Consider the following 18,749-nt stretch of genomic DNA (forward strand, 5'->3'; position numbering starts at 1 on the left):
AAGCATAAATGGGTACAATGCAATTAGTGAATTGGCAGGTTGCGTGTGGTGGGGTAGAGTGTGGGGACTCCCACCTCTTTAAATATGTCTGGCCACACATGGATGAGTCAGCCAGAATATCCTTTCGAGGGCATCTCGAAGAGCACCTTCAATGGTGTGAGCGAGTGATCGCAGAGCGAACTCTGACCTCTTTACGTGTCGTGGCCAGGCATCTACCCAATTGCAAGGTGAGCAACCTATTAAGAAGATTACATGACGGTAATACAATTTTTGTGGAAAAAAACAATATCCCTCGCGTTAATGTTTCCAGGCGTGTGTCGCATTATGCAGACTTCTCCGCTCATCATTGTAAGGTTGTACATTGCAATTATGGTTGGCGGTCTTTCATCGCTTTGTCGCCATGGGTTGATAAAATAAGTACCACTTTGTGGGAAGATGATCGTGAATGCAATTTGAAGCCCCTGGCCCTTGCACTTTTCGTGTGTATTGTTTCCAATTGGGATGAAATCCCTCCCCATCTTGGTTTGAGAATGGGACGGTATCTATTACCGCTTTCATTTTTATGAATGATCTTAATGTATTGTTTAAACGTGTAATGGCAAATCCTTGCCATTATATTCACTCTGCTGTCAATAAACTCCGTCATCGCCACTTGGTCACCCTTCTCTTTATTCTCTCCTTCATCCCCCACAGCTTCTCGCCAAGTCTTGTAATTAAGCATTCCTCCATCACCAGCCCCTCGTTCCACTCCCACCCATTCCCCTCACGCCCTTCTCTTAAATGCCCTCAGCCCATGTCCCAACTCACCCCATTCTACGACTGCTGCTTCACCCAATCCATACACAATGTATGCCAGTGTCGTTATTTGGGAAATTCGCCAACTAACTACATGGAGAATGAATGAATGAATCACGAGACCAGGGGAGATGCCTTCATCTCGCAGTGGGTTGACCGTGGTAGTTGATGATACCGATGACCAAATAACGACCACATCCAGCTACAGCTACCTTAAAAAATTTAAATGAGTCGACATTTGCATTTTTGCAACAGTAAATCACCCATGGCCCTGCATTCACATTTTCACTCATCCCTGTTAGTAATCATCATCATCACTGCAGAGCCATGCTGCAATGTGGCCTCATGATTATTCCTAGAGCGAGAATGTATCGAACAACCCTCATATCCTTCTGTGAAGAATTGTCACATTTTTAGGTTCTGAAAAGATGTTAAATGATTCAGATCCCATTCTGTACCTCCTCATATGTTTGTCTATCAGCATATTAGCCTTCCAAATGTATGTATGTTGAACTTTTTTCAGACCCTACATAGTGAACCGTGCTAATTGGAGGTGTGGTGGAAGGAACGCGGAGGCGCAGGGGAAGGAACACGTATATTGATTGGCATAATTTGTCTAATCGGTTTCAAACTTTTAGGGTGCATCAGCAGAGCCAGGTTTGTTAAACCGTCGGAGCAAATGAAAAGTATTGTATGAAACCTTAAAGGTGTGGTGGCATGTTCTGTGTAATAAAATTAATAGCATTCCATTCCGTATTTACTCGTGTAAATGAAATATATTGTGTTAGCTTGGTCAAAATACTTTAGGCTTTTTCATTTCCTCTTTTCATGGATATGTTGATGTAGCCTATGACTAAACCACCGGGAAAGCAGCTGATCCATTCTCTTCTCATAAGCCAAGCAGAACGGGCCCTAGATTATACTTAGCTGGGTGATCACCATGTCTGTACAAATAAAAAGCCCATCCTGACCAGCGTGGTGAAGTATGTACAAATGGCCTTCATTGCCTGCCCAGCGTAAGGGGGAGGCCCTCATCTAGCAGCGTGTTAATATAATTCATTTGGGCATACCCAGCCAATGCAAGAGGAGTAATCTACTCCTTCAATTCTGCTGGATTGCAAAGGCAATGTGATTAGCTTTCCAGTGGCAGCACCGAGGGTAACAATGAGTAGGCGATGAATTACGTATTTTAAATGTTTTTCTTGCATTGTCAGGTGTTTACTGACGATAATGTATTTCTGTCATTGGCTGTCTCGCTTAAACGAGGTTTAAAAAAAAAACATTTACTTGTATTGCAACTTAATTTAGTACTTTACCCACAATGTCTCAACAAGTTATCAGACGTGCTACAGAAACGATTTAATATAGTTTACTACAAATGCATTCATTATGCATGAAACACCCAGATAACTCAATTGTACCACGGAAAAATATATTAATTCTACATTAAACCCCTGGAAATGCTGTAAAATGAAACCAATGTTGTTAAAACAAGTTTGACGGATCACATTTTTGATCGATCAGGTAATATAGTGGAGATTTGTGTTTCTTGAATGAGCGTTTTACATTGTCTCAATGCATTTTGGCAATGTCAATAATAGGAGTTTCAGCACTTTGTAATGTGTATGGATACAGATCATTGTGAATGTTAATCCTGGCCAGAAGCAACTGTGGATATCAGCCCTTGCGCACCTCTCCAATATAAAGCACAGAGACGAAAGCTGAGCCAATGTCATGCTGCAGTGTCGTATTTCACTTTTTTATCATTAATCTCATTCTAAAATTATTTCAATCTGGATGACTTTGCAACCCCTTGAACGAATTTGATTTGTCTTTCCATTATTTTAACATTGTTTTCGTGAACTGCCATTGATCCTTTGTACAATTATTTAAGACTCTGTCTGGTACTCAACGGCTACTTTGAGGTAGCTATTAATAAGACGCCTATTAAAAAGAAACTGGTCGTCAAAAACTAAACATTTCAATATTTAATTCCCGTAAGGCCCCATGGTGTTACATCCAGTCTCCCACCCTTATTAACTCTGTTGCCATGACCTTTCTCTACGTGTGTAGAGTATTGTGAGTAACCAATGAGGGGGCCACTGCACTACACGTGCTACGAACAGGCACCATTGTGTGAAACGTCATCCATTTAATATATTTTGTTTTAAAGGAGTTTTATTGACCAATGTAACCAACAAACACATCCACGAGAATGAATGCCATGGAGATGGAGCGATGCGATCCGCTCGTGTGTAGGAATGGGATGGTTGACAGCAGCACTGCACCACGAGGGCTGCTGATGGCGTGGGGAGGCCTTCATCCGGCTGTGGGGAGATGACGACGATGGCTGATCATGATGATGAACCAAGACTTAAAATGTACTTTTTCTCGGAGATAGGTGCCATCGTTTGGGTTTTAGCAAGGGAGAGGAGAGTAATTTATGCTTAAAATTGTTCATATTGACTCCTATGCCTCAATTCTCAGTCATATTCTTAAACCATTCAAAACGAATATTATTGTCTTGCTAATTGTGGTGTTTATCTTTGCAGCTGTGCTTGCGAAGTGCCCATTCGTTCAAACTGAGTTGTGGTCTCTGCTATAAATGTTGCATATTTAGCAGCTTTGGTAAAAGAAAAATTGCCATTTAAGCCGGCTGCAAGAAATTCAGAAAAATATTGGCCATCTGCTGTTCCGACTTTGCGCCTAAAATACACAGTAAAGATAGTGCCGTCGAAGAGCCATTTCCAGAATGTGTCTTTACATTTAACTGTGGCCTATATTGCCATAGTGAGAAGACTAAACGAACCCAGGGCCACAAGCAATTAAAATGGAAATCTTATCTGTTTCTGTCTGGGAGTGCGATATGGCACTGAATAATTATGAGATAACGAGAATATTTACCAAAGTACAGTCGCATTCATATTTAATGCTTGATTTCCATGATAATTGAATTTGCCTACACATTGATTCTCTTAGGTATATATAACTGCAGTACTAAGTCACATCAATGGCATAATCACAAAATAAATAATAAACAATACAGCGGCATGGTATTTCTGTGCAGTGTGGCATTTTGCTCGGTATCGATGCAATGCTTGATGGTAGAACATTGCTAAATAGGTCTCTTTGCATAGCCTAGAGTGGTGTATTAGTGGTGTGTTTTTTAAAGGGAAGCTCAAAGTTAAACGCGCAGTGAGGCGGTGCTTAAATGCCATTTACAGGTAGCGCATAACGTCAGATTCTCCAGGGACAAATCCCCAATGTAAGTAGCGGACTTACCTTAGACAAAATAAAAAATCGTTAATGAGGAGTTATTATTCTATTATCCAAGGAAATAGCTCAGTTTATCCAAAACTAACGTCTAGATAAATTAGAATAGTGAGTGTCACGCGACTGCTATTATCCATTAAAAAAATGTTAAATCTGAAGGTGGAATTTGTGCAATTCACTGATTTTGTACGAAAAGCAGTGGAGAGGTGAAGGGGAGTAGTGTGGCAGTGTCGTGTTTTGTGTCTAGAAGAAAGTCTGCCTCGTATTGGAATGACTAAATAAACACGTGCAAAAACTGCAATGTAGTTCATCACTGTGTGGCTCTGTGACGTGTTCTCGGGTTGTACCGCGTGTTGTTTGGCACGATGTCCAATGTCTCGCTCCACATGTTGGGAGCTTGTTCAGGAACTGATTTTTCAGCAACTGTGTCTGAAAAATGTATTGTAGAATCTCCCAGCATGGCTATCTGTAAAAAAGCTTTATAGCTCATCAGATTCCTCCAGTCTAAATAAATATTCTGATTCTGATGCTGAAATAAAATGCGGTACTACCTGAGAACCGATCAGAGCGCTATACAGTACAATCGTGAATCTACTTAGCCATAATACATCACTGATATAAAGTTAATCTGTGTGACAAGAACACGCGTATTGTGCTGATGGATCAAGGTCATCTTGCATTCTGAAAAATTAAAGGATCTAAAAGATGTGATGATGTATTCCATCCACTTCTAGGTGAAAAATTCAGTCGTTATATTAAAGAGGCAGGGTGCCAGTTTTCAATCTGTGTGTGATGCAGGTTGAGTCAATAATTAATACTTGCCCATTAGTTTGTTGTTTCTCTTCGGGTGAGTAATGCAGATGATAACGCACTTGTAGAGATGGCTGGCGCGCACAGACGTAGTGAGCACATCGGGAGTGAAGCCTAACTCGATTCCCAGCCACAGTTAATGACAGTCACAAGTGATATCTGAACCAGTCTTAGGTGACTGCTTCATTGCCCCATACTGACCAGCATATCTAAGTGTGGTCAAACGAACAATGCTACCGACATGCTATAGGGAGGCTTTCAACCGGCAGTGAATTGACAAAGTGCTACATTTGATTTACTAACACACGTGCATGTATGAATATAATTTATTTTAGCTGCTATTTAGAGATCCAATTAAACATTGTATGCTACATGCACCAACCGAGAGAAAAATGAACACTAAACCATCACCGTCATTCACAATCCGTTTGATCATAGTCATCAGCAAGAGTCACTTTGAGTAATTATTTTTATTTTAGGACAACTCGGTCTTAAATGAGTGCCTGATGCGGTGTCTAAACCAAGGTCGCTGGGATGGTGATGGCCACACAACACCCTCGTGTGTTATTCCAATAAGATTACATAAACAAAACCCAGACATACTGTATTTATCAGTCAGCTTACGTCTATAAAAAGTGTGCAGCATATTAGAGGATAAAATTCAACACAATACTGACAGATCTCAGTACAATCAGTTCCTGCCACCTGAACACAGATGTCAGTTCCTGGACTGTCGTGGTCAAACTCAGACAGGTCGTAACACTCCATTCCAACCTTATCATGTGGTCACTAAAAACACTTGCTCAGCAATCTAAAAGGCAAAATGGGGGAATGGCTTTCTGTGTATGTGTGCACAAGTGTGTACATTCATGTTTATGTGTGTGTGTACGCATGCATGAAATGGCATAAAGTGCAGATTTGTGACCTGTTTTCCACATTCAAAAGGCTTTAGTGTGGGTGTCTGTTTAAACAAAGGACTTGCGTTTTGCTTTATCGATGTGCTGCAAATGTACACATCACTGCAAATGGAATATCCCAGTTGGAGTACACCAAAGCCCTGCACGTGCTGTATGGTGAGATAACACCATGGTGAACAAGGTTGCATGCTGGCGCTTGAAGTGGAATTGTTCCACCGAAACATAATGCGCGAGGGTTTGCCACTCATTTAGGTGTTTGTATTACAGCCGGCCAGCATTCATAGATTTGTGCAATAGCCAGCACCACTCCTAATAATTGTTCTATGGCAACTTATTGCTCTGGTGTGATCATTATGAATGTGCCTCACTCGAGCGGTGAATATGGTCTAGTGGTTTAAATTCAACAGCCGCCCTGGTGAATAATGTGGGTGCATTTACCAAAAAATACTCGCCGTCCGATTCACAGCGCATGTCAGAAATCCCACGACATTATTTGCAAGAGTAGGCAATTGTGTGCTAGTGTAATGGTCCAAGTTTGGGATCATACATAGGAATCATCACCCTACTTGGCAGAACCCTATTCTAAAATTGTCATGAGACTTTGTAAGGCTTCTTGGGTATACAAGCAGAATGATAATTGTAACAATGCAAGGCTATAAGGCTCCGGGATGGCTCAGAATAATTCAGTTGTGTTATTTGTAGCACTGAGCCAGTACTGCCGAGATGCTAGATTAAAAACATATTGGGATTTCACGTGCTCAATTTCATTGCACATCCACCATTACCATACTCTGGATTGTAAGATGCACAGTTTTCCCTGGATAAAAAAAACAAGATGGGAGTGCTTTTTATAATTAATCCATATCTGTCTAACTTCATTCACACTGGGCACAAGTTTGGGTTGGGTCATTCTTTTTGGAGCATCTTATAACCTGGAATAATCGGTATTAAAATGTGTTGTTCAAATCTACACAATAGAATACTTTATTGACATTCATCAAACCATTCCTTATAGAATGTGAAGAAGCACTGTCGAGTATTTATGGATAGAGGACTGTTGACTTGATTCCACATTAAGATATATGGTGTCATCTTCCAGGGCCATTCCCTTACGTGATGTTACTCTCTATTGACCAACAGTATATTTAGTTAACTGGGATATAGTAATTATTCAACTCGGGTACTTGGGTACATAGTTCAGTGCACTAACATTGCTCAGTGCACTAACATTGGCGACACCGCTGCACATTGCAATGTGACCGATTTGATAACATGAAAGTAGTTCACGTTTCAAGATGAAACCATTAAAGGTGAATCACGTGACTGTTGTTATCTCCCAGCAGCCATTTATTCACAACTTGAAAGTAGTTTATTTAAATGCTCTCCATGTCAATTAAATAGGCACCACTTAGAGTGAAGCTAGGGCTGCTTGCCCTATGAAGAAAGTGAACCCTACCATGAGAACATGAAATATCATGGGCACAGGGCTTCAGTGCACGTGAGCACTGGTGAAGTGTGAATTCAGTGGTTCACTGTTTGTGTCGGCAGTTAAATTCAGTGGTTCACTGTTTGTGTCAGCAGTTAACTATTCTCTTCCAGCTTGATTGGTTGAGAACAAAATACCAACTAAATGTATTTAAACAAATCAAGATAAAAAAAATTAGTTATAATGAATAAACACAACAGTAAAACAAGAAATGCGTAGAGCAATCCAAGCTCAAATAGAAGTTGTCCTGGTGAATGTGAGATTGGTTTGAGAAACATTACATGTGGCACCGGTTTGCAGGAAACACTCACTGGCAACCCTCTTTTCCAAGAAGATTACTTTAATTCTGTGTGAGTGTGTGTTTCGTCTGAAGCGTGCTTTCAATTTACGGTGTGAATACACCGCATTAGGAGCCCGGGTGACTCATTGGGCCAAATTATCTCTTTATTGCCAACCAAGCCTCATGTGACCCTAGCTCTTACCTAGACCAGGGAGGGGTGGCCCAGAATGCAAACCATGAAAGGCATTGACAGATCTCTTCTGCGGTAATCTTGACAGTCTGAGCCCAGTCATCCATAGCCCTTAGTTGTCCAGCACAAAACTATGTTGGCCATTTATTTATTATTTTGGCTCTTGCCCACATAAACACCATTGCATTATGTATTCCAGGCATGATATCTCGCATCTTTGTATTGTGATTCCGATACTGCATTATGCAGCCAACTCCATTTAAGTTGAATAAAACTATACCACATTAATCACCATCATCACGAACATCAGCCATGGTCTACCCACTGCTGGATGAAGGCCTCCTCATGCCGTCACCATTCCGCATGGTCCTGTTTGCCCTTATCACTCTGTATTGAGCACTGAAATGCATGACATTGAAGGCAAGTTTTAATCGGTCCTATACAACATAAACTTCATTACCTTTAGCTTTGTTTTGATGACAATTATAAAATTTAATTTTCATTAAAAACAAAACACATTTTTTCGTACAAGAGTTGTAATCCTTTTCACAATAATAATGATTTCAACTCGTAATGTGCACAGTATTTGCTCTCCCTCGAAGAGAGAGAATGAATTGGAGGCATGCGAAAGGCAGCCACACGGTGAGCCGGTGCCAAATTCCCCCCAAGATCTGCAGTCCTCTTTGATTAAGGTGTAGTCGGCCAAATAATGAGTCTTCTTGGTTCTTTCGGTAAAGTCACTTAGAAGGGAAATAATAAAATAATAAAAATAAAACATAATAAAATAATATTTTATTCACAACTTGAAAGTAGTTTATTTAAATTAAAAATAATAATAAAAATAAAACATAATAAAGTAATATATTATAATGTTTTATTTATTATTTTATTATTTCCCTTCTACGTGACTTTGCCGAAAGAACCAAGAAGATGAATCCCTGCAGTCACGAAAGCTTTAAATCGAAATTCAAATAATGAGTGTTTACATTTTCATAGACACATTCACAAGGTGGTGTGATGACATAGTGGTTATCACGCTGCCCTGTACAACCCGAGTTTCATTTCTGACAATGACCACCAATTGGTGGCGAGTGATCTCTGAACAGGCCGTGTAACTCCCCATCCCCTTTCACACGAACCGACACTGACCAGCATGGTTAAAGTATGGTCAAAGAACTCGTACGGTTGACAAAGCATGGACTGGCAAAAAGGGCAGTCTATTTTAATATTATTATTCATAAACAGAGTTGTTTAAAAAATGTATTTAGTGCAAATTGCAGCATCGGGCAGTCGTGACAAATTGACAAATTTGCGCGAGATGCAATGCCGCGATTATTTTTTTTGCTGGATTTTTCTTCTGTATGTACGTGTAACTTTTTATCACATCGCAGCCTTTCTCACAATTACAGGAAAGCTTATGTTGATCGTGCATCAGCAATGAAGCCCATGCTTTTGTATGAGAAATGCAATGCACATTGTATGCCTGATGCACCCATCAGGCATGCGCTTCGTATATATATTTTCAGATTGTTATGTTTATTTCGAAGGCCACAGTGTTATTGGCATGTGAGCGTTACGTTATGGATGCTTGTGCATCAGTGCCCACGCAGTTTCACCAAATAATTTAATCAAATAATTGGTTAACCGATTGGGTGTTGCCAAATGTTGGAAAATAAAATTATGATAATCATACTTTATTTGAAGCTTTCGTGATTGCAGGAATTACTCTTTGGTTCTTTCAGTAAAGTCACGTAGAAAGAAAATAAATTAAATAATAGAATATAACGTTTCGATTGCAACACAAGCAATCGTCATCAGGTAGAACTAAATTTGAGAGAGAGACAAGACAGACACGTAGACACACATACAGACACACAAGCAGAGAGAGACAACACAGAGACACACAGAGAGAGACACACAACATAGACACACAGCCAGACACTCAAGCAGAGAGAGAACACAGAAACACAAAGAGAGACACACAACATAGACACACAGACAGACACACAAGCAGAGCGAGACAGCACAGAGACACACAGAGAGAGAGACACACAACATAGACACACAGAGACCCAATGCCTCTGTGTCGAGGTCTTAAATAGAGAGAGAGGGGGGCAGAGAGAAAGGTGGGTCTGCTGGGGCAGCTGTTGGAGCAGCTGCTGGAGCAGAGAAATTAGCATGTCAATGAGAGAGCTGTGTGGAAATCCACCCCGCGGCGGCCGGGGGAGAGAAAGACCCAACAAGCCTGGTAAATTTTAGAGAGAGAAATTGGCAGTTTGAGAAAATAAACTTAGCACATTTTTGGAAATGTAATGCAACACAGATAGTCGGCTAACACACAGTTAACGCATAGCCTGGTTGATTACGTTCTCCAAAGATTGCTAAATTAGAAGTTAAGTCTGAAATTTGACAAACAGAGACATAGAGAGAGAGAGAGAAAACAAACGAGCGTCCTCGCCATAGAGGTGGTTCAAGTATTATTTGAAGCTTTCGTGACTGCAGGAATTACTCTTTGGTTCTTTCGGTAAAGTTAAGTAGAAATAAAATCAATTAAATCATAGAATACGACTTTTCGATTGCAACACAAGCAATCGTCATCTGCCTATTTCTCTCTCTAAAATTTACCAGGCTCTCATAGGTCCAGCAGAACCACCTTTTCTCTGCCCCACCCCCTTCTCTCTCTATTTAAGGCCTCGACACAGAGGCATTGGGTCTCTGTGTGTCTATGTTATGTGTCTCTCTCTGTGTCTCTGTGTTGTCTCTCTCTGCTTGTGTGTCTGTCTGTGTGTCTCCGTGTCTGTGTTTTGTCTCTCTCTCAAATTAAGTTCTACCTGATGACGATTGCTTGTGCTGCAATCGAAACGTCGTATTCTATTATTAAAATTATTTTCTTTCTATGTGACTTTACCGAAAGAACCAAAGAGTATGATAATCATGTCAAAATATTTTGCCAAATCGATGATTCGATGATCGTGGCTATTATACCATTTTATACATTGTAATGTAACTCCGACATAGCAACCCTACGTTTAATGCCTGTTTGTGTTAGCTTATGTCATCCCAAGATTATGTTTGTGATTTTTTAAACCTTTAAAAAATGTCGTCCCTGACGGTGACCTTTGCAAGTCTCTGCTATATTGACCCTGTGGATGTCACGGCTATTCCCGAGGGTGGCCTGGCTGACCGTGGGTGCCTCCTTGGCAAAGTGGGTCACTAACTGGGCGGTGTGGTCACGCTGCAGCTCGTCTAGCTGGCTGAGGCTGCCATGGGAACCTGGAACAAATCCACACTCCCGGTTCGTGAATGGTGCCGGCCTTGTTACAAATGTTTATAGGAACACGGCAAAGCAAGCGCAATACGCGAATCGTGGGACTGTTACCCTTCTATAAATGCTGTACTGTATAAGTTAATTGATTCATATGCATGTTATACTCGCTCACCTGCAGTTGACAAATCTCTGCTTGCCGATATTTGGCCCCAACTTCTCGAGGTCGACTTGGCCTAGACGAGTGAGCCAGCATCAGCACTGGGGAGACAGATGGCCAGGCATGATTTTGCCTAAACCGCCTCCTTGTATGCTGCGTTATCTTGAATAGCTGCTCATCAATAGTACTTGCCCCAGCAGTCTGTGTGACTCGACGGATTCTCTCTCTCTGCTGTGTGCGAGTCGTCGACGTCCGCTGGGGACGTCGTGTAGCGCGCACGCCACTCGCTCCACCGCACGCTAAGAACGCGAGTGCAATGTCGGGAGATTCGGGAAGGTAAATACATAAATTATACAGAGACAACAGGTGAATAAAACATTGCCGAAGAAGTCAAAACATCTATTTCACTGTTTTCAGAGACCACAATCAAGTGAAATGTAGAGTAATTAGTGTAATCTGAAACACATTTATTGCTGCTGTATGCCTGTGTTGGCCCCAAGCCCAGTGGGACGTGTGTTGTGACAGTCTTTAAACAACACAAGTGTTGTCTGATTACATTGCAGAGTGAGAATTAATACTATATATAGATGCATACCCTGGTTTGTAAGGCACACCGCCTGCAATCTGGCATCCCTTACATTTGAAGAAGCGATACGCTTTTCAATGCAAACATTTCCATTACATTTCCAAAATAACTTTCATTCTATTACAAACCTATCAGCCTAATGCTATCTAATATGATTGCAAAGAGCTACACACGGTTTGTACTGCAGATGCATTCATTTAGGCTGATTAATGACCAGCCCACAGGGGGAATGGGGATGTGGGGATGAGGTTGGAAAGGATTGGGCTTAAACACACACACACTTATGTTTGGCTACGATTTCGTTATCTTGCACTCAATTTCTATCTTTATACTCGTCCTTGTGATTCTCCGTCCTTGCTGTTCTTATTTGCACACTATCAACTCCACGTCCAGATATCTCCACGTTTCTGGAGCTCTTCCTTACGTGGCCCATCTGTCATTTCTCCTCTGCCCGCAATGTCGTCTCCTTCACACCTTCGCTTTCCACACTCTCAAATGCTCTCACTTGCTCTCACTTTATATTTCTCCATCTCTCCCTGTCACCCTCCCTCTTGGAATTAAACGGTATCCCATTTGACCCCTGTGACGTATCAGTTGTTGCGAGGCCACTTTGTGAGTCATATCCTCAAGCCAGAATTTCGATCTGCTTTGCCATCAATAAGCTGCACCAATCGGTTAGAGTGAACTGAGCACTCTTACTTAGGATGTAGGGTATGTTCATACAGTGGATGGGGCTGTCAAGATTACCTGGTGGGATCGTGAGAGTTGGCGGTGGCTTCGGGAGCCCTTCGTCCAGCAGCGAATTGACCATGCTGATGATGATCATTTTTCTATAATCAAACACTTTCACCAATTCGAGAAGCAAGTAAACCTTCTTAAAATTACGAGTATATAAGAAACGAATGATGTATGTCCAAAAATATGTAATCAACAACAACACATGACAAAAATCCCAACATGCATTGCATGCCAAGATGATTTCACCATTATTGCACACAATTTTTGCTTGGTCTTGTGAAAACTACAGGTTAAAATTGCTGGGAATTGTGGCATTTCTGTGGAAATATTTCAAAGTCCCTAAAACACAAATGGCAGTAGAAGAAAATGTTGGCTACACTCCACTCATGAGTCCTAATTAGGATGAAACCCGTCTGCAGTTGCTTTGTTGCCCTGCTCTTCCGATTAGCACGGTTGGCTAGGTACGGTGCAAAATTAGTTCAACATACATACAGTACATACATGCTGCAGTGACGTGCGGTGAGGTCAATGGCTGGGGAGGCACTGGCTAGTGTCAGAGCCAGATTCACACACTGAGGGGGGCGTGGTCTCACGGAGGGGGGCGTGTTAGACACGCCCTCCTCAGTGAGGCAGATGTGATAGCTGCCTCCCCTGGTGCTTTTTCATTACAGTTTCATGACAAGACCAGCGAGCCTAAATATCTTTATACACATACGTTAACTAAGTTACCTGGAGTATGGAAGGCGAGGACAGGAAATGAAGGGGTTTACAAACATTACATTGGTGACATACTGAGATAGTAACAGGCACGCGCTTATTGCCCGCGCTCCATCCAGTTACTGAGGGGTTGTGCAATCGCTGCCTCAGCTCTCGTCTCTTCCTGTATTTGCAGCGGAGCTCCGCAAATTTGGCGATTTTGACTATCAAAGTGATTGGAATCGTAGAGAAATTACATTTATGAAACAGAACAGTGGAACAATCTTAATATTTATTTGATTTGATTATTTTTTTTACTTTTAGTAACAGCTATTTTCATTGGAGTATGGCAGGTGAGGCTGTGCCTCCCCTGCCTCCCCTGACCGCACGTCCCTGACATGCTGTACATACATAGTGCTGCATGCCTCAATTGCTGCCTCAATTACAAATTAGGCAATCTCAGCCCTTTTGAGTTGGTCGCCATAATAATTCCGCGTGCAGACCGCACAAGAACAAAGTAATCTTGACAAACAAAACATGATCAGATTCCTGTTCCATTTTGTTTCTGGTCTGCACGCATTTTCTGGCTGTTGAATGACCACTTCAGTTAGAGAAAGTGCTGCCACCTATGTTTTTGTACAGCTTTACTGTGGCACACTCAAAGGGGTGAATATATTTACCATGAATATTTATGCCAAAACACAGGTTACTGGACACAAAGAGAGCACATTGAGGATTTGACACTACTTTATACAACATGCATCATTTGACTGGAAATGCAAAACCTTGTTGGACTAGAGACATCATTTGGGGCACAAATTGGCAACTTTATCACAGAGGGAAGGATCGAGCCTCTGGGGAACCGAAGTGTTTTAAATTTTAAATTTAGCCGACTTGTAAATGACAGTAAGACACCATGAAAACACAAGAGATTTCAAAGCTATTGTAGGTAATAGAAGCAGAGATGATTGATAGATTTGTAATTGGAGAGAATGACAATACGGAATGTGTATGAGAGTTTACAGCAGCAGGGACATGGAGATTAACACCCTTTCAAACATAAGTCGAGATAATTAATGTGAAGGATACCTATGTATGTTGAACTTCTTTCACACCGTACGTAGCTAATCGAAGGTGCGATTTTACTTTTCCCACCTGGTGTAAAAAGTTCCATTTAATTTGATTGTCACAGATAAACCCCAGATTGTCTGAACCATCTCTGTGCCCCCACCAAAGGTAACAGAGGAAATGACAACAGGCTACTGCAATCCCAGTTATACTTCAATGTCGCCAAATAGAGGACGGAGCTAATTGCAGGCAAAAAATAGACCGTGAACATGAAACCAGTTCAGGATGTGGGAGAATTTAGACTGATATGAAGCGAGAGATCAAAATCGCAATAAGAGACAAGATGAAGAACAGGATGTCACCACTGTAAATAATCGTGCAACTCGCATGGCAATGAAAAGTCTGCTGAAAGTTGGGGTTAAAGTGGAAAAGCAAAGATGAAGCAAGCTACCTGAAGCTACGACCAACATGATGTGAAAAGTACAGCTATGTCAGAGGTGATGATGCAAAATACAAATAAACGTTGAAACACACGGAACTTTGTAAAAATACGAGGCAAAGAATGATATTACACGTCAGAAGAACACTGGAGAGTGCATATATTACAATCGCCAATTGGAGCATGAAAGCAGAAAAATTACCCTGATGATTGACAAATCACCAATGCTCACCCCTAGAGAGCAACATGGAACCATAACGCACGATGGAGATAGACCAGACAAGTGTTTCACGCCAACATGCCGGCAGTTGTCCTCCTCTCATCATTTGGGTCTCGGTCCTATACATATGTCGCTATTCATACACTTATATAAGTGTACACGTTGGGTCTCTGTGTGTTTATGTTGTGTGTCTCTCTCTGTGTGTCTCCGTGTTGTCTCTCTCTGCTTGTGTGTCTGTCTGTGTGTCCCCGTGTCTGTGCATTGCCTCTCTCTCAAATGTTCCAATCTTTGGAAGAACGTAATCAACCATGTAAGGTGCTGACTGTTGTGTTAGCCGACTCTCTGTGTTGGATTGCACTGTATTGTATTTCTAAGTTTTGTTTTCTACCTGATAACAATTGCTTGTGTTGCAATCGAAACGTCGTATTCTATTATTTAATTTATATTCTTTCTACGTGACTTTACAAAAAAAAGTATATCTATCTATATATATGAAAGTCAAAAATTGTCTGTTTGTGGGTTTGTTTGTGGGTTTGTGTTCGCGTGCTTGCGAACGATTTGCCTCTATAATGGTGGGGTTTACGTGAAAATAAAAATAGCCAGGTACCACGCCGTAAACCCTGCGGTGAACAAGCGCTATTCCTTTTTCACATCCGTCAACTTTTAATTAGTTTAATTATCGATTTAGTGCGATTTTTGTGCATTTACCTTGTGTGTATTTATTTATGACGCGTGCATGACCATACCAACTCACGTGCCTTCGATGGGAGTGAGGGGGACATTTTCTTTCACGTTAAAATGCTATAAAAATACACTAAAAGCTCAAGTTAATTCTTCACTGTGTGATGTCCCCCCCACCTCAATGCGTGCAGTAATTACTACTATACATACTCTTTGGTTATTTTGGTAAAGTCACGTAGGTATAAAATAAAATAACCAAAGAGTATGGATTCCTGCAGTCACGAAAGCTTCAAATCTATATTACTACTATACAGTCGCTAGATGCTACCACTATAGGCTGTATATATTACTGCAGAGCGGCCGGGGAGATCGTGGCTGGGGGGAGGGGGGGTCAGTGGTAGCAGCCCAGCCGCAGCCTTCCAAGGTGCCGCCTCGGCCAGCTGGACAATCTAGGCGAGGCCGGAGGCTCTGCACGGGACTAGGCCTCACCACGTCACTCTGTCAGGTGAGTACTTTGTGTTATAGAGTCGATAAATACTGCTATAGAGTCAGCATGTATTGCTGTAGTGATAGCAGGTACCATCACAGTCGGTATGCACTGCTATAATCATAGCAGGTACCACCACAGTCAGTACGCACTGCTGTTAGATTTTTAAGAGTACTCTTGAAATGTTTCTTTGGCCTGGGCAACGCCGGGTACACAAGCTAGTTTAATATAGTTTCGAAAAATATTCGTGATAAAATAGCTGGGTGGTACATGGGGCCAATCTCATATCGGATCACTAAGCTGGCATGGCTGGGATTGTGAGATCAATTTCGGGAAGCCACCCAAGATTAGACTGCACTCATCATTGCCGTGAGATGATGAGCTCAGCCTGAAACCAATGACTGCACAAAATAACGACATTATTAAATAATTTTTTTGCTAAATGCAGATTATATCAGCTCTATGGTGTCATTGACATGACATGAACACTCTTTACAAGGCATTTAAAACGTGCCCCATGAATATCATAAACATCGTCCTCTTATTGTCTGCTAAAAGCTCTCATTAATATTGCAATATGTTGGCGAGTTTCAGTAGGGACTACGATCACTACTCAACATTGTAAAACATGACAGGAAAGCATTGTGCAATGTTATATACTGCAGTGTTTCAACAATCGCAATTATTATAAACATTACGTGAATCACGAACAATAACTTGCTACATTTAAATGCAATTACATTTACTTTCCAGTCGAGTATGAGTCCCTATTGCTAAATGTACAAGTGTCGTGCATGCATACGTGGAAGGTGTACCACTGCAACCTAAAGCTGTATGACTCCATACCCAGCACTTTTATGAATTTGAGGATCACGTGACATTTTGTTGAAGCATCTGGAACAATGTTCACTTCATGCATGGTCCAATATCTGATATGTTGTTATTAAAGCAAGTAAGACACACACATCCTTTTAATAAGACTCCTTATGGCTGTTGTTCCATTTTATGTTTTTAAAATAATGTGTGGGTTGTAATGTTTGGAGTCCTGAAAACACTAAGCAACATTCCTATTTTATAAATACTCAGCGGAATGGACCCTGCTATATCAGATCCTTTGCGACTGACCCCCAGATTGTGTTTATTTATACTCTGAAAGCAGAGCAACACATTTATTGTTATCACACATTAGAAGCATTAAAACCTCTGTTATGAGATAAGTAGCCTTAATCTTCTTGGTTCTTTCGGTAAAGTCACGTAGAAGGGAAATAATAAAATAATAAAAATAAAACATAATAAAATAATTCTCACGACGTTTCGGCCACAACGCAAGCAGCCGTCCTCAGGTGAAGAACAGGTCTGTTGGAAAGCATTCAGACGCTGTTTTATTTTTATTATTTTATTATTTCCCTTCTACGTGACTTTACCGAAAGAACCAAAAAGATGAATCCCTGCAGTTACGAAAGCTTTAAATCGAAATTTAAGTAGCCTTAACTTTGTAATGTTACGCTGATGTGTATGACACGTGAGCCTCGGCGAGGTTGGCTCATTAAGCCTCGGGTTGGCCTTAACCATATATGACCACAGGGAACTTCCATGGTTGACGTGTTGAGGCCCCCAATTTACACGCTGGGCAGGATTGTTGATTCTTTTATCAAATTTTACACTGCTGTCCACGCTGACACAGCATGTATGTTGGCTTAATAATGTAGAAATACTCTTGTATATTGGCCCACAGAGAGATTACAACACAGAACCCAACACAGAGGACTGAAACGAGCCACTACCATTATTCAGTGCACATTTGTCTTTTATAAAAGCGGCATACTGTGCAACCACATCTGGACGGGTAGTGCTATGGTAACCGGAGGGTTATAAGTTCAACACCCAATCAGGTGTAAACTTACCCTCTCACCCCACTGGCAGAGTAGTATAGTATGGCTGGCCCTGGTCCTGATGCAAGGAATGAAATGGGGTCCCCTGTCCAATATCACTTGGCAGCCCAGCACCCTCTCCGGCCCATCTGTCCCAGTGCAGTTGCACTGCCTGCTCAGCCAAAAACTTCATCACTGCACTGAGGTCGATAACGTTTGTTCCACTTGATGTGAAATTAGAAATACTTTCCCTTGTGATTCAGGGTGGAGCATTGGTCTGGTGAAGAGGTGTGCTGACGGAGTAACTATTTGGCATGTTTTGTTAATCATCATTGCTATCCTCAGACGGAACAAACAACTGATGAGAAGTTAAGAGTTGGTGATCCCCGGAGAACAAGTGGGATCCCGCCCTTAACACAGTTACTGCTGTCGCCAAGTTGTGGCCCTCGCAGCGTAGCTGAGTTACAGAAGAAATCCCAGATGTGTTGGTGAGGCTGCTTCCTTTGTAAGGGGACTTATGTTAAGTTAAATTGTATAACTGAAGCGCTTCTGTGTGGAGGAACACGTTTTTCCATACAGATAAATACAAACATATATTCTAAGCATCTGTCTTGTCTTAGTTTAATTGGCACTTTTTGACAGTGGAGTGTTTGCTATGTATAATGCTGCTGTGGATTAATTGAATGGGGCTCTTTCCATCAAGTACCATCATATTATACATGCATGCAGACGCTTGGCTTAAGATATACACAGCCTCAGCTTAATTCTTTGCGAGGCCATATAAATG

General features: G+C 41.4%; 1 protein-coding gene across 7 annotated transcripts in view; it reads left to right on the forward strand.

Moving 5' to 3' along the window:
• The window catches only part of LOC144945546 (contactin-2-like), a 355,729-nt gene that overhangs the window by 6,999 nt on the left and 329,981 nt on the right, over positions 1-18,749 (forward strand). The window contains exon 1 of one of the 7 annotated variants that reach the window (XM_078874007.1): positions 3,156-3,176. The exons of the other annotated variants lie outside the window; for them this stretch is intronic. The gene's annotated coding sequence lies outside the window, so the exon portion shown is untranslated. Of the gene's footprint in view, positions 1-3,155; positions 3,177-18,749 lie in introns of those variants that run through there. 7 annotated transcript variants of the gene reach the window in all.

This window comes from Lampetra fluviatilis, chromosome 38, assembly GCF_964198595.1.
Source record: "Lampetra fluviatilis chromosome 38, kcLamFluv1.1, whole genome shotgun sequence".
Taxonomy (NCBI): domain Eukaryota; kingdom Metazoa; phylum Chordata; class Hyperoartia; order Petromyzontiformes; family Petromyzontidae; genus Lampetra; species Lampetra fluviatilis.